This window comes from Eumetopias jubatus, unplaced genomic scaffold (genome assembly GCF_037043125.1).
Source record: "Eumetopias jubatus isolate StellerSeaLion01/CBP00866 unplaced genomic scaffold, mEumJub1_p1.0 scaffold_10, whole genome shotgun sequence".
Lineage (NCBI taxonomy): Eukaryota > Metazoa > Chordata > Mammalia > Carnivora > Otariidae > Eumetopias > Eumetopias jubatus.
Genome location: NW_028274816.1, coordinates 73793142 through 73810717, shown reverse-complemented (window position 1 = coordinate 73810717; position 17576 = coordinate 73793142). Strand labels below are relative to the sequence as shown.

The 17576-nt window shown below is 40.1% G+C and overlaps 1 pseudogene; it reads right to left on the bottom strand.

Annotated features, from left to right (window-relative positions):
* Nucleotides 1-13053: 13053 nt before the first annotated feature.
* On the bottom strand, nucleotides 13054-16711 carry LOC114197870 (activity-dependent neuroprotector homeobox protein 2 pseudogene; annotated as a pseudogene).
* Nucleotides 16712-17576: the final 865 nt, after the last annotated feature.

Here is a 17576-nt window from a genome sequence, read left to right as displayed (position 1 = left end):
TCTGGGAATTAAGCACTTCTAAATAATCCACAGGGAAATCAGAAAATACTTTGAACGATAATGATAGCACGATATATTTGTGGGATTCCTTTAAGTTAGTACATGAAGATAAAAGTATAAAATAATTGTTTTTAAATGATTGGCTTTAGATATATTAGAAAAAAAGATTTAAAATCAATGATCGAGGCTTTCACCTTGAAGAATCAGAAAAGGAAAATCAAATTAAGCCCAAAACAAGTAGAAGGAAGAAAGTAATAAAGCCAAAATCATAAATGGATGAAGCAGAAAACAAAAAAGAAAAAAGAGAAAATCAGCAAAGATGAAGTTTGATTCTTTGAAAAGATTAATTAAATTGATGATCCCTGAGAGACTGATCCAGAAAAAAAGAATACCTCACTGTACCCAGAAGAACCTGGAGATAAAGTTCTGTATTTTTTAAAAAGATTTTATTTATTTATTTGTCAGAGAGAGAGAAAGCATGAGCAGGGGGAGCTGCAGGCAGAGGGTGAAGCAGGCTCCCCACTGAGCAGGGACCCCGATGCGAGACTCGATCCCAGGACCCTGGGATCATGACCTGAGCCAAAGGCAGATGCTTAACTGAATGAACCACCTAGTGGTCCTGAGCTAAAGTTATATTTAAGGGTGAAATACTCATTGCTTTTCTGTTGAGATTGGCAGCACAAGGAGGATATCCACTTCTATTCAACATTAGTGCAATTACATATGACAAGAATTGAAAGACCTAAATATTGGAAAAGAAGATGTAAAACTATCTTTGTTTTCAGATAACATAATTATATAGAGAGAAAACCCAAAGGAATCTACAGAAAAACCATAAGAACAATTAAATAACAAGTTGGCAGGATACATGGTCAGTATATAAAAATCAGTTGTCTGTCTGTAAACCAATAATGAATAAATGGTAAATGAAATTTTTAAAAAATGCATCAAAAACATACGTGGTGATAAATTTAATGAAAAGTATGTAAAATATATACAAAACATCTTTGAAAATATGAACTAATGAAATGAAGATAGTTGCCATGTTCATGGTTTGGATAACTTACTATTGTTAAAATGTCAGTTCTTCCCAATGTGATCTAGGAATCCAGTTAATATCCCAGTTAACATCTTAACGGTGTTTGTTTTTTTCCTTAATTCCAGTATAGTTAACATACAGTGTTATATTAGTTTCAGGTGTATAGTATAGTGATTCACTACTTCCATACATTACTCAGTGCTCATCATGATAAGTGTGTTCTTCATGCCCTTCACCTTCATCCCTCCACCCAGCTCCCCTCTGGTAACCCTCTGTTTGTTCTCTATAGTTAATGGTCTGTTCTTTGGCTTGTCTCTTTTTTCTTCCTTTGTTCATTTGTTTTATTTCTTAAATTCTACATATGAGTGAAATCATGTGGTATTTGTCTTTCTCTGACTGACTTATTTCACTTAGCAGTATATCCTCTAGGTCCATCCACATTATTGCAAATGGCAATAGTTCATTCTTTTTCTATGACTGAATAATATTCCATTGGGTACATAGACCACAGTTTCTTTATCCATTCATCTATTGATGGATACTTGGGTGGCTCCCATAATTTGGCTATTGTAAATAATGCTGCAGTAAACATAGGGGTGCATATATCTTTTCAAATTAGTGTTTTCATTTTCTTTAGATAAATACCCAGTAGCAGAATTACTGGATCATATGATAATTCTATTTTTAATTTTTTGAGGAACCTCCATACTGTTTTCCACAGTGGCTGCACGAGTCTGCATTCCCACCAACAGTGCGCAAGCGTTCCTTTCTATTCACATCCTCGCCAACACTAGTTGTTTTCTTGTGTTTTTGATTTCAGCCATTCTGACAGGTGTGAGGTGATATCTCACTGTAGTTTTTTGTTTTAAGTTTTTATTTTAATTCCAGTTAGTTAACATATAGTGTAATATTAGATTCTGGTGTACAATATAGTGATTTAACACTTCCATACATCATCCAGTGCTCATCACAAGTGCCCTCCTTAATCCCTATCACGTATTTCATCTAATCCCCCACCCACCTCCCATCTGGTGACCATCAGTGTGTTCTTTCTCATTATACTTCTGATTTGCATTTCCCTGATGATGAGTGATGTTAAGCATCTTTTCTTGTGTCTGCTGACCATCTGTATGTCTTCTCTGGAGAAATGTCTGTTCATGTCTTTTGCACATTTTTAATTGGAATATTTGGGGGGTTTTGGTGTTGAGTTTTATAAGCTCTTTATATATTTTGGATACTAACCCTTTATCAGATACGTCATTTGCAAATATCTTCTCCCATTTAGTAGGTTGTCTTTTAGTTTTGTTGATTGTTTCTTTTGCCGTGCAGAAGCTTTTTATTTTGATGTGGTCCCAATAGTTTATTTTTGCTTTTGTTTCCCTCGCCTCAAGAGACAAATCTAGAAAAATGTTGCTATGGCCAGACATCAGAGAAATTACTGGCTGTGCTCTCTTCTGGGATTTTTATGGTTACAGTTATCACATGTAGAGTCTTTTTTTTTAATAGAAATTGATAAGCTGATTTTAAAATGCAAAGGACTTTGTATAGCCAAAAGCAATTTTGAAGAAGAATAGTGTTGGAAGACTTATTCTGCGTAATGTGAAAATTTACTATAAAGCTATGGTAATCAAGATACAGTGGTATTAACGTGGGCATAGAAAAATTAATGGGTGGAACTAGATAGAATGTAGCAACAGAAACACTCATACAGTCACCTGATTTTTTTCAATGTCCTTGAAGTATAATCAACAAACAGAATTTTAAGATCTTTAAACCGTACAGTATGATGGTTTGATATATGTATGCTTTGTGGAAGGATTCCTCCCATCTAGTTAATCAACATATTCATAACCTCACATACTTACATTTTTTTTTTTATGAGAACACTTAAGTTCTACTATCTTGGGCAATTTCAATTATTACAATTCAGTGTTATCAACTATAGTCACCATGTTATACTTTAGATCCTCAGAACTTATTCATCTTATAACCATCAGTACACCCATAGATTGTTCCTATACCTTGGTTATTGTGAATAATTATGTGTAAGGGGAGTACAGATATGTCTTTGAGGTACCGATTTCATTTCCTTGTAATATATGCACAGAAGTAGGATTCCTGGGTCATATGGTACTTTTTTTTTTTTTAATTTTTAAGGGAAACCCCATACTTTTTTCCAGAGTGGATATACCAGTTTACTTTCCCACCAACAGAGTACAAGAACTCTCTTTTCTCCACATCCTGACCAGCATTTGTTATCTCTTACATTTTTTATAACGGCCAACCTAACAAGTATGAGGTCATATCTCTTTGTGGTTTTGATCACATTTCCCAAACGATTAGTGATATTGAGTACTTTTCATGTACATTTTGGCCATTTGTATGTCTTCTTTGAAACAATGTCTATTTAAGTCTTTTGCTCAATTTTTAAATTGGTGTTTTGGGGTTTTTGTTTGGTTTTTGGTTTTTTGTTACTGAATTCTATGAGTTTTTGTATATTTTGGATACATATCTTGGATAGTAACCTCTTATAGGATATGTGGTTTGCAGATATCTTCTCCCATTCCATAGGTTGTTGTTGATCTTGTGATGGTTTCATTTGCTGTGCAAAAGCTTTTTAGTTTGAATTGAGCCAGGAATATACAACAGAGAAAAGACCATCTTTTCAATAAATAGTGTTGAGAAAACTGGACAGCTCCATACAAAAGAATGAAACCAGATGCCTACCTGACACCATACATAAAAACCAACTCAAAATGAATTAAAGACTTGGATTTAAGACCCAAAAAGTAAAACTCCTAAAGAAAACCTAAGTAGTAATCTCCTTAACATCGGTCTTGGCAATGATTTTTTGTGTCTGACCCCAAAAAGCAAGGCAACTAAAAGAAAAAATAAACAAGTGGTACTACATTGAACTATACAGTCAAATAGCTTTGACAAAGGAACCGGAGCTATAAAATGAGGAAAGAAAAAATATTTTCAACAAATGATGCTGGAACAACTAGATATCCATACAGAAAAATGAATTGGTAGGGAGAAAATGTAGTTAATAAGTTAGAATATAGAAAGTTCGTAAATTCAAAAAGTAAATTAAATAAATGTCTTTTTTAGAAAAATAAAATATGGTAAAAATGACACATACATAGGGAAAACCCCCCAAAATATGAATAAGGTAATATTTTATTCTCTGAAAATTAATGTGAATATCTGGGTTTAAAAATAATTTTCTGGCAATATATAAAAAAATCTGACTCAGAAAACAAAGGAAATTTAATAGATCAATTGCTATTATTAAAAAACTCTAGCCATATAATATCATAGATGTGTACTATTAAATCTTTAAGGACCAGACAAAATTAATTACATCTTTCAGAGCATATATACAGGAGGAAGTAATTATTAGAAAAATACTTAAGAATTTATTTTGAAATCTATAAGTACATTAATTCTAAAACCTGAAAAATATAACTTACAAAGAGATAAGCAATCACAAATAAATATTAGCATAAAAATCTAAAATTAAATAGCATAATAGCCTCTAGTCCCATCCATGTCGTTGCAGGTGGCAAGAGTTCATTCTTTTAATGGCTGAGTAATATTCCATTGTGTATATATGCCACATCTTCTTTATCCATTCATCTGTCGATGGACATTTGGGCTCTTTCCAAGTAGAAATTAGATTCCAACACCCTAATCAACTGATGCTCATTCTTGGGATGAGAGGCCTCAGTATTGGAAACTCAATGAAAGATATAAATAGTAGGACATCCATTGGTATTATTAGGACTAAGAAAAAGATGTCAAAAATGTCTTTGGTGAGTTTTTAATTTTTTATTGTTACGTTAATCACCATACATTACATCATTAGTTTTTAATGTAGTGTTCCATGATTCATTGTCTGTGCATGATACCCAGTGCTCCATGCAGAACGTGCCCTCTTTAATACCCATCACCAGGCTAACCCATCCCCCCACGCCCCTCTGCTCTAGAACCCTCACTTTGTTTTTCAGAGTCCATCTCTCATGGCTCATCTTCCCCTCCGATTTCCCCCCCTTCATTCTTCCCCTCCTGCTATCTTCTTATTTTTTTTTAACATATATTGCATTATTTGTTTCAGAGGTACAGATCTGTGACTCAACAGTCTTGCACAATTCACAGCGCTCACCATAGCACATACCATACCCAATGTCTATCACCCAGCCACCCCCTCCCTCCCACCCCCCACCACTCCAGCAACCCTCAGTTTGTTTCCTGAGATTAGGAATTCCTCATATCAGTGAGGTCATATGATACATGTCTTTCTCTGATTGACTTATTTCACTCAGCATAACACCCTCCAGTTCCATCCACGTTGTTGCAAATGGCAAAATCTCATTCCTTTTGATGGCTACATAATATTCCATTGTGTATATATACCACTTCTTCTTTATCCATTCATCTGGCGGGGGACATCTTGGCTCTTTCCACAGTTTGGCTATTGTGGACATTGCTGCTATAAACATTGGGGTGCACGTACCCCTTCGGATCCCTACATTTGTATCTTTGGGGTAAATACCCAGTAGTGCAATTGCTGGATCATACGGTAGCTCTATTTTCAACTGTTTGAGGAACCTCCATACTGTTTTCCAGAGGGGTTGTGCCAGCTTGCATTCCCACCAACAGTGTAGGAGGGTTCCCGTTTCTCCACATCCCCGCCAACATCTGTCATTTCCTGACTTGTTAATTTTAGCCATTCTGACTGGTGTGAGGTGGTATCTCATTGAGGTTTTGATTTGGATTTCCCTGATGCCGAGTGATGTGCAGCACTTTTTCATGTGTCTGTTGGCCATTTCGATGTCTTCTTTGGAAAAATGTCTGCTCATGTCTTCTGCCCATTTCTTGATTGGATTATTTGTTCTTTGGGTTTGAGTTTGATAAGTTCTTTATAGATTTTGGATACTAGCCCTTTATCTGATATGTCATTTGCAAATATTTTCTCCCATTCTGTCGATTGTCTTTGGTTTTGTGACTGTTTCTTTGGCTGTGCAAAAGCTTTTTATCTTGATGAAATCCCAATAGTTCATTTTTGCCCTTGCTTCCCTTGCCTTTGGCGATGCTTTTAGGAAGAAGTTGCTGCAGCTGAGGTCGAAGAGGTTGCTGCCTGTGTTCTCCTTTAGGATGTTGATGGACTCCTGTCTCACGTTTAGGTCTTTCAACCATTAGGAGTCTGTTTTTGTGTATGGTGTAAGGAAATGGTCCAGTTTGATTCTTCTGCATGTGGCTGTCCAATTTTCCCAACACCATTTGTTGAAGAGACTGTCTTTTTGCCATTGGACATTGTTTCCTGCTTTGTCAAAGATGAGTTGACCATTGAGTTCAGGGTCCATTTCTGGGCTCTCTATTCTGTTCCATTGATCTATGGGTCTGTTTTTGTGCCAGTACCATACTGTCTTGACAATGACAGCTTTGTAATAGAGCTGGAATGCTGGAATTGTGTTGCCGCCAGCTTTGCTTTTCTTTTTCAACATTCCTCTGGCTATTCGGGGTCTCTTCTAGTTCCATACAAATTTTAGGATTATTTGTTCCATTTCTTTGACAAAAGTGGATGGTATTTTGATGGGGATTCCATTGAATGTGTAGATTGCTCTAGGTAGCATTGACATCTTCACAATGTTTTTTCTTCCAATCCATGAGCATGGAACGTTTTTCCATTTCTTTGTGTCTTCCTCAATTTCTTTCCTGAGTATTTTATAGTTTTCTGAGTACAGATCCTTTGCCTCTTTGGTTAGATTTATTCCTAGGTATCTTATGGTTTTGGGTGTAATTGGAAATGGGATCGACTCCTTGATTTGTCTCTCTTCTGTCTTTTTGTTGGTGTATAGGAATGCCCCTGATTTCTGTGCAATGATTTCATATCCTGCCACTTGACTGAATTCCTGTATGAGTTTTAGCAGTTTTGGGGTGGAGTCTTTTGGATTTTCCACATAAAGTATCATATCGTCTGCAAAGAGTGAGAGTTTGACTTCCTCCTCGCCGATTTGAATGCCTTTGATTTCTTTTTGTTGTCTGATTGCTGTGGCTAGGACTTCTAATACTATGTTGTATAGCAGTGGTGATAGTGGACATCCCTGCCGCGTTCCTGACCTTAGGGGAAAAGCTCTCAGCTTTTCCCCATTGAGAATGATATTCGCTGTAGGTTTTTCATAGATGGCTTTTATGATATTGAGGTAGGTACCCTCTATCCCTATACTCTGAAGAGATTTGATCAAGAAAGGATACTGTACTTTGTCCAATGCTTTCTCTGCATCTATTGAGAGGATCATATGATTCTTGTTCTTTCTTTTGTTAATGTATTGTATCACATTGATTGATTTGCGGGTGTTGAACCATCCTTGCAGCCCAAGGATAAATCCCACTTGGTCAAGGTGAATAATCCTTTTAATGTACTGTTGGATCCTGTTGGCTAGTATTTTGGTGAGCATTTTTGCATCCATGTTCATCAAGGATATAGGTCTGTAATTCTCTTTTTGATGGGGTCTTTGTCTGGTTTGGGGATCAAGGTAATGGTGGCCTCATAAAACGAGTTTGGAAGTTTTCCTTCCATTTCTATTTTTTGGAACAGTTTCAGGAGAATAGGTATTAATTCTTCTTTAAATGTTTGATAGAATTCCCCTGGGAAGCCATCTGGCCCTGGGCTTTGTTTGTTGGGAGATTTTTGATGACTGCTTCAATTTCCTTAGTGGTTATAGGTGTGTTCAGGTTTTCTATTTCTTTCTGGTTCAATTTTGGTAGTTGATACATCTCTAGGAATGCATCCATTTCTTCCAGGTTATCTAAAATGCTGGCATAGAGTTGCTCATAATATGTTCTTATAATTGTTTGTATTTCTTTGGTGTTGGTTGTGATCTCTCCTCTTTCATTCTTGATTTTGTTGATTTGGATCATTTGTCTTTTCTTTTTGATAAATCTGGGTAGGGATTGATCAATCTTGTTAATTCTTTCAAAGAACCAGCTCCTAGTTTCGTGGATCTGTTCTACTGTTTTTTGGTTTCTAGTTCATTGATTTCTGCTCTGATCTTTATTATTTCTCTTCTCCTGCTGGGTTTAGGCTTTATTTGAAGAAGGTTTGAAGAAACCTTTCTTGTTTCTTGAGAAAGGCTTGTATTGCTATATACTTTCCTCTCAGGACTGCCTTTGCTGCATCCCAAAGATTTTGAACAGTTGTGTTTTCATTTTCATTGGTTTCCATGAACTTTTTTATTCTTCTTTAATTTCCTTGTTGATCCATTCATTCTTCAGTAGGATGCTCTTTAGCCTCCATGTATTTGAGTTCTTTCCGACTTTCCTCTTGTGATTGAGTTCTAGTTTCAAAGCATTGTGGTCTGAAAATATGCAGGGAATAATCCCAGTCTTTTGGTACCAGTTGAGACCTGATTTGTGACCTAAGATGTGATCAATTCTGGAGAATGTTCCATGGGCACTAGAGAAGAATGTGTATTCCGTTGCTTTGGGATGGAATGTTCTGAATATGTCTGTGAAGTCCATTTGGTCCAGTGTGTCATTTAAAGTCTTTATTTCCTTGTTGATCTTTTGCTTAGATGATCTGTCCATTTCAGTCAGGGGGGTGTTAAAGTCCCCACTATTATTGTATTGCTGTCAATGTGTTTCTTTGCTTTTGTTATTAATTGCCTTATATAATTGGCTGCTCCCATGTTAGGGGCATAGATATTTACAATTGTTAGATCTTCTTGTTGGATAGACCCTTTAAGTAGGATATAGTATCCTTCCTCATCTCTTATTACAGTCTTTGTTTTAAAATCTAATTTGTCTGATATAAGGATTGCCACCCCAGCTTTCTTTTGGTGTCCATTAGCATGGTAAATCGTTTTCCACCCCTTCACTTTCAATGTAGGGGTGTCTTTGGGTCTAAAATGAATCTCTTGCAGACAGCATATTGATGGGTCTTGTTTCTTAATCCAATCTGATAGCCTGTGTCTTTTGATTGGGGCATCTAGCCCATTTACATTCAGGGTAACTATTGAAAGATTTGAATTTATTGCCATTGTATTGCCTGTAATATGACTGTTACTGTATATTGTCTGTGTTCCTTTCTGGTCCATCCTGCTTTTAGGCTCTCTCTTTGCTTAGAGGACCCCTTTCAATATTTCTTGGAGAGCTGGTTTCGTGTTTGCAAATTCCTTTAGTTTTTGTTTGTCCTGGAAGATTTTTATCTCTCCTTCTATTTTCAATGACCGCCTAGCTGGATATAGTATTCTTGGCTGCATATTTTTCTCATTTAGTGCTCTGAATATATCATGCCAGTCCTTTCTGGCTTGCCAGGTCTCTGTGGATAGGTCTGTTGCCAATCTAATATTTCTACCATTATAGAATGGTAGAAATGGTATATCTTCTCCCAAGATGCTTTCAGGATTTTCTATTTGTCTCTGAGACTCGTAAGTTTTACTATTAGATGTTGGTGTGTTGACCTATTTTTATTGATTTTGAGAGGGGTTCTCTGTGCCTCCTGGATTTTGATGTCTGTTTCCTTCCCCACATTAGGGAAGTTCTCTGTTATAATTTGCTCCCGTATACCTTCTGCCCCCTCTCTTTCTTCTTCTTCTGGGATCCCAATTATTCTAATGTTGTTTCATCTTATCGTATCGCTTATCTCTCGAATTCTGCCCTCGTGATCCAATAGTTGTTTATCTCTCTTTTTCTCAGCTTCTTTATTTTCCATCATTTGGTCTTCTATATTGCTGATTCTCTCTTCTGCCTCATTTATCCTAGCAGTTAGTGCCCCCATTTTTTATTGCACCTCATTCATAGCCTTTTTTATTTCGATTTGGTTAGATTTTAGTTCTTTTATTTCTCCAGAAAGGGTTTCTCTAATAACTTCCATGCTTTTTTTCAAGCCCAGCTAGTATCTTTAAAGTCTTGATTCTGAACTCTTTGTCTGACATTGTACTAATGTCCATATTGAGTAGGTCCCTGGCAGAGGGTACTACCTCTTGTTCTTTTTGTTGAGGTTATTTTTTTCATCTTCTCATTTTGTCCAGAGGAGAATAGATGAATGAGAGAACAAAATGATAACAGGTTAACAACGTCCCCAGAAAATATACTCTGTACAAATCAGAAAAGACCTGAAACCAGGGGAAAAGAAAGGGAAAGAAAGAAAAAAGAAAGAGAGAGAAAAAAAGAAAAAGATAAAAAACAAAAACAGAACACACACAAAAAAAACAGAATATGATCAGATATGATCAGGCTGGTGCATAGATCAGTGCCACACACTAGATTTTGGGTGTATTTTAGTCTGTTAGAAGAAAGTGCCTCCTAAAATTTTAAGGAAAGAAAGACTTATATATGTACAAAATAGGGTTGATATGATGAAGGGATGGAATATGACTGACTGTAAAGGTGAAAATTATAAAAATTTAAAAAAGGAATTGATAAGAAGATGTTTGAAAAAGGAAAGAAGAGGATTAAAAAAAAGGAAAGAAAGAAAGAAAGAGAAAGGGGGGAGAGAATGTGATCAGGCAGGAGACTAGAACAAAACCATAGACTAGAGATTTAGGGTACATTTTGATCTGTTAGAAGAAACTGTATCTCAAAATTTTAAAGAGAGAACAACTTATATATATATCTGCCAAAAATAAGGGTAACTACTATGAAGGGATAGAATATGACTCTAAAAATGAAAAATAAAAAAATTTTTTTTAAAAAGGGATTGATAAGATGTTGGTTGAAAAGGGGAATAAGAAAAATTTAAAAAAAAATAGTTAAAAAAATTAACTTTCAAAGACTAATGAATCATGATAAAAATACCATGAATTCTATGTGCAGTATTCCCCTAGCGCTGGAGTTCTGCTGTTCTCATTGATCGGTAAACTTGGTCTTGGCTGGCTGTTCGTGCTGATCTTCTGGGGGAGGGGCCTGTTGCCGTGGTTCCCAAATGTCTTTGCCGGAGGAGGAATTGCCCCACCCTTGTCAGTCCAGGCTAAGTAATCTGATCAGGTTTGCTCTCAGGAGCTTTTGTTCCCTGCAAGCTTTCCTTACAGCTTTGGAGGATGACAGTGAAATGGCAGCCTCTCAATCTCCGCCCTGGGGGAGCCGAGAACTTGGGGCCCCGCTCCTCAGTGCGCCCCCAGAGAAAAGTAGTCAGTCCCTCCCGTGTCCCCGGTCTCTGGCCGCACTCCGTGCTCACCCGGCCTGTGACCGAGCATTTCTATCTCTGGCACCCGACCCCGTGTGGAGTCTCCAAACCCAGCAGATCCCTGCGGTGCGCTCCCGCGCCGCTCCTCCCGGGGGGGGGGGGGGGGAAGGGGAGTCTCCCCGGCTCTGCCGCTTGTTGGGTCCCTGTTGGAGGAGCAGTGGCCCGACTGGGCCACGGATCACAGTTTATGGCAACCCCGAGCTGAGAGCCCGCGCCTCGGCTCCTTCTCTGCAGCAGCTTCCCCGCTCCGATACCTGGGAGCTCTGCTGCACTCAGACACCCCCGGTCTTTCTGTGACCCCGAGGGTCCTGAGACCACACTGTCCCGCGAGGGTTCCACTCCCCGCTTAGCCACTGGAGCGACGTCCCTCAGTGGAGCCAACTTCTAAAAGTTCCGATTTTGTGCTCCACGGCTCTATCATCTGCCAGAATCGGCAGAGGCCCCCCAGCCGCCGTCCATCCTCCCGAATATCACCTCGGATTCACTCTCCGCACGTCCTACCTTCCAGAAAGTGGTCCCTTTTCTGTTCAGAGAGTTGTTACTATTCTTTTCTTTGATCTCCTGTTGAGTTCGTAGGTGTTCAGAATGTTTTGATCCCTATCCAGCTGAATTCCTGAGACCAGACGAAATCCAGGTCTCCTACTCCTCCGCCATCTTGCTCCCCTATTTCTTTTTGGTGAGTTTTGACATTCACTCTTGTTAAGTCAAGAATGGATGCATATTTTCTTAAATGCAAAAAAAAAATTAATATCTGAGAACCTAACCAGCTTCATGCACAGGTAAAAATTAGAAACAGGAATGAAACAAGGACCTCAGTCTCCTTGTTGGTTGACATCTGGCTGCATTAGCTAGTGTATGGAGATGAAAGGAAGAAACAGGAAGAATAAAATTTAATAAGAAGAGGCAAAATTGCATATTTTTTATAGATGACAATTTTACCCTTGGAAAGCCCAAGAGAATTAACTGAAAAATTACTAAATATCAAAATATTCAGAAAATTCTGACCAGTTTTTAAGTTAACATTAAAAAATCAATAGTATCCCCCATAAATAACCATGTGGGAAACAGAGTGGAAAAAATATCTCTTTAGAAAGAGCAGGAATCTACTTGACATAAATGATCGATATAAAGGATACTTTCAAACTCAATGGAAAGCCATAAAAGACACTTTAATAAACAAAAATGCCTTCTATTCTTAGTAAACTTCAGTATGGGGGTGCCTGGGTGGCAGTCAGTTAAGCATCTGACTCTGGCTTCCCCTCAGGTTGTGATCTCAGAGTCATGAGACTGAGCCCCCTGTTGGGCTCCATGCTCGGCACAGAGTCTGCTTGTCCCTCTCCCTCCTTCTCTGCCTTCCCCCAAAATAAATGAATAAATGTTAAAAAAAAAACCCTCAGTACAGAAAAATGTCAGTTATTCCTTAATAAATTAATATAAAACTAATAATTATAGTGTCAGGATTTTGCTGTGAGTCCACATGAGCTGATTCAAAAGTTTTATTTAATGTTTTCTTTTCATTTTTTATTTTTTATTTTTATTTATTTTTATTTTTATTTTTTGCATGAATGATCCAAGGATTTAATTTACATGACAGGGAAGAACTAAAAATACTTGTTACAAAATCAAACTTCAGGAAACAATCTGAAAGAACTATTCACTTCTTTTATATAGAAGCCTTTCTGAGGACCTGAAATAAATCTAAAGAGCAGCATAAAGACCACTGAAATGATTAATTCAACATACAGTGAAGCAAATAACATTTTTTTCAATCTCAATTGAAAAAAAACCACTAATTATCTAGTACTCTAGATTGCCTAATTTTTTTTTACAAGTTTTGTGACTCATAGTCAAAGTTCAACCTGTGTTTAACATTTTTAAGTCCAGACATATCAAAACCTAAAAAAGTACCGAAGGCTTGTGATTTTTTTATTGCTTTCATGCAAATATATCTTCTTTTTCCAAAAAAAAATGAAGCCACGTTGATTTTTCCACACCCAGAAGAGTGAAGAAAGAAATTCTGTATTTCCTTTTTGCTGGGATATGGTCTCTTGTGGAAATCATCTCGAAGACATTGCTTTTTTTTTCTTTTCTTCATAAGAACGGTCTTTATATCTTTTAGGGCTTAAAAAAGCATCATCATTAACAAGCGGCCCCTCTGTCCTGATTTCATTCCTTTGTCTTTTCAAAGGCACCACACTCCCCACCTTTTTGAGAGCTGGGGCTGCATCGCATCGCTGTTGATGATGAGAGGTCACTCCTTCACATCCCTCTGGTCTTCTGCCCCAAAGTGGCCATAAGGCAGCTTTCTCTTTACAGAAAAGCTGGTGTCGTGGATCACCTCACCCTTCAGTAAGAGCACGTCCCTGTTCTCACTAAAATTAGGTTGGATACAGAGGTCTGAGCAGCTGTTCTTTGGAGCCCTTCTGCAACGCAGCAGGTGGATGGCAGTCAGGGTCACGTTGCCAGTGTAGACCCCACAGCTGGGGAGGCACTTGAACGCCAGAGATTTCAGAATTGTATGGACTGTTGTTGGTGTGATGTGGTGCCTCGCCTTCAAATGCAACTCAGATGCCTCGGTCATCACCAAGGTGCCAAACAAAGCAAAAGGGGCAAGTCACTGCTTGTTTGCTGGGACTCCTGGGGGCACCCTCTGTCTGGGGTCGTATGGGCACGAGTGACTTGGAATGTACCGCCGCCAGTATTGCCAAGGAGACTTCTGTTAGCATTGAGATCCAACTGAGAACCTTTGTTCCTATCATCCACAGGTAATTTCTTCTCCCCCTGGGGCATAGTCCTACTGTGCTCTGAAAGGCCTTTAATGTCACAGAGAGTGCAAGGACAGAACATGCACCCCGGGCCATTTGCAAGTGATGGATAAGCTCTTCCTCAGACACCAAGCAGGAGAGACACCAAACTGTTTTCTCGCTCATCCACTTTACAAATGGTGCACATGCTGCCAGGTTCTTGGGCTCCAAGTTTTCAGCAGATTTGGATTCACTGTGCTTATGAGTCACCTCCATAGCAACCTGGGAGATGCCGGAAGGGAAGAGCTCATTGCAAACGGACGGGTTTTCCACTGCTTCACCTCTTTGAGCACCTGATTTGTTTCTGCCGCAGATGGAGAGGCCTGAGCAAACCTATTCCAAGTGGTGTTTACCACCACTGAAGGAGACAGCAGGCAGGGTTGGATGGGCATCTGGGGCTGGGGGGACAGCGGCAACACCTCCCAGAGGCAAAGTCACAGACACTGGGGCAAGTGTGGATGTGGGAATCCCATTCACCTGTTTCCCCTTCGGCATAAGCTATCTGAGAATAGAGCCTGATGGAGGAACATGGGGTTTTCAGAGGTGCCAGGTCTCACTGGCTGATTTGCAGGTGGAATGTTGGTGCTCACAGACTGGTTAAGTTTTAGGACCCCAGGTCTCGCTGGCTGGCCCACAGGGGAGCTCTCCTGACATGACGGGTCGATGAAGCTGAAGAACACCAGAATTAATACCCTGGTTCACAGGGAGAGCACCTGCCGAGAGTCTGGTTGGAAGAAGGGAGCCCAGGTGGGACCACCTGGCCAGCAGGAAGGACCCCAGAAGTTGCCGTCTGTCCCAAAGGGACAACCCCAGCAGGGGTCATCTGCAGGAAGAACCCCTGATGGGACTGTCTGACTCACAGAAATCACCCCTGGTGAGCCGGCCTGAAGAAGGACAGAAGGACAGACAGGAAGGACGCCAGGGGGTGACAGAAGGACAGACAGGAAGGACGCCAGGCTCAGGCAGGTCTTTCGACGGAAAGAACTCCAGGCCCAACAGGCTGGCTAAGGGGTAAAGGCCCCAGGGTGGATGGCCTGGTTTATGGGGTGGATGCCTGTTCAACAGACATTTATAGGTCCGACTGGTTGACTCAAGGGCAACACGGGAGGATTTGCTGACTGAACAAGTGGGACTCCATGAGAAAGAAAGACCAGCTGGGGAGCGGAGGAAGGCAGAGGACTGGAGACTAGAGTCACGTGGGGGACTGCGCCATGGCAGGTGGAGAAGGGGTGAGGCTTCCAGAAGTGCCCCAGGCCACAGTCACCAGCTGGACCGCGGTCTGACTCTGGCTGCAGGGATGTGGGAATGTGACTGTGAGTCCCGGAACCGTGCTTTTCGGTGGTACAGCCAAAGATGCCCTTGGTTTGGGAGCAAAGCATGCATTTGCTTCAAAAGTCCAGGCTTCTTAATATGTCCTGAAATCACGGATCTAAGTTTATTCTCCAAATCCCTGTGTAGGTCCGATGTCAAAATAGGATACATTAAAGTATCCGGGCTACTGGCATTGATGTTGCATTTTTTACAATAATACTTGTCATATGGTGGCATCTTCTCAGTAGAAAAGCTGTCCTCGGTTTTTCGTTGCTCGCCCGTTTCCTTGGTTTGCAGGCCAAAGGAGTGATTTAAGTCATGAAAATGGGCTACCAGCCCATGCTTCTTCATGTAGTACACAGTGTTTGAAAAGTTGCATTTGAAACCTGTAAAACTTATTACATCCCTCCTCGAAGATTTAGTTTCACCCAGAATACTCGCTGGGTAGTTCTGGACTTTCTGAACAGGTGCGTGGAACATTCCGACGTGCCTTCCCACAATTTGGGGTTGAGAAGAAAAATACACAGTTTGGGCAAGGGATCACCAGCTCCTGATCAATGGCCTCTTCATGGTAATGATGTAAATGATTTCTGAATGAAGTAAGCATTTTGCAGAGTATTTACAGAGGCTGCTACAACAGTATGGCTTTGTTCGATATCTCACTTTCTTTCCAGAAGGTTTCCCAAGAGAAATATCTCCCCATGATGTGTTAAAAAAAAAAAAAAAAAAAAGTACTTCTCTCCTGGATCAAAGCCTTTAAGGTACTTTAGCAACTCCTAGCAGCTGTGAAGCCCAATATCTGCAAGAATGCCTTTCACCTTTTTTTTGTACCTTTCTGATGTTGTCAAAATTTTCCACAGGAATTTGGAACACTTTTACATTTTTTCCTAGGGTAGGAGCACCTGGGTGGCTCAGTCAGTTGGGCATCTGCCTTCAGCTCAGGTCATGATCCCGGGGTCCTGGGATCAAGCCCCGCATTGGGCTCCCTGCTGAGTGGGGATTCTGCTTCTCCCTCTCACTCTGCCCTGCTTGTGTTCTCTCTCTCTCTCAAATACATAAAATTAAAAAAAAAATATCTATCAGTATGCAAGTGCATACTCTCTGAACCAGCAGGTCTCATTTCTGACATTCCAAAGCCAAATGTTAGTAGAAATTCTGCAAACACAATCTGTGTCAACATCGTCAGCAAAGGCAGATGAAAAATTAGCATTTTAATGTCAACATCTGCATATCCATCATCCATATTCAGGCTGGGAGTGCAGGGCTGAAGGGCTGGGGACTGGCTCTGGCCACCAGGCTGCCCTCACCGTCCTCTTCCCCTAGGGTGAAACCATCCCAGACCAGAGCTCGATGCCACCAGACCCCCATGGCCAACCTCAGTGGTCACTCCAGGCTGCTCCTGGGAGAGGCTCCGGGGAACCAGGCTGTGGGGAGGTGCGCCCCACAGGGGCCACCCTCCCCACCAACCTCCCCTTTATTTTTTTTTAAGTAGGTTCCACATCCAATGTGGGGCTTGAACTCATGATCCTGAGATCAGGAGTCACATGTTCTCCCGACTGAGCCAGCCAGGCACCCCTGATTCAAAAATTTCAGTAGACATCAGGGAGATTCAAATCAAAACCACATTGAAATACCACCTTACACCAGTTAGAATGGCAAAAATTAACAAGGCAGGAAACAAGAAATGTTGGAGAGGTTGTGGAGAAAGGGGAACCCTCTTACACTCTTGGTGGGAATGTAAGTTGGTACAGCCACTTTGGAAAACAGTATGGAGGTTCCTCAAAAAGTTAAAAATAGAGCTACCCTATGACCCAGCAATTGCACTACTGGGCATTTACCCCAAAGATACAGATGTAGTGAAAAGAAGGGGCACCTGCATCCCAATGTTCATAGCAGCAAAGTCCATAATAGCCAAACTGTGGAAAGAGCTGAGATGCCCTTCAACAGATGAATGGATAAAGAAGATGTGGTCCATATATACAATGGAATATTACTCAGCCATCAGGAAGGATGGATACACACCATTTGCATCCACATGGATGGAACTGGAGGGGATTATGCTAAGTGAAAGAAGTCAAGCAGAGAAAGACAATTATCTTATGGTTTCACTCATGTGGAACATAAGGAATAACATGGAGGACATTAGGAGAAGGAAGGGAAAAATGAAGGGGGAGAAAATCAGGGGAAACGAACCATGAGAGACTATGGGCTCCGGGAAACAAACTGAGGGTTT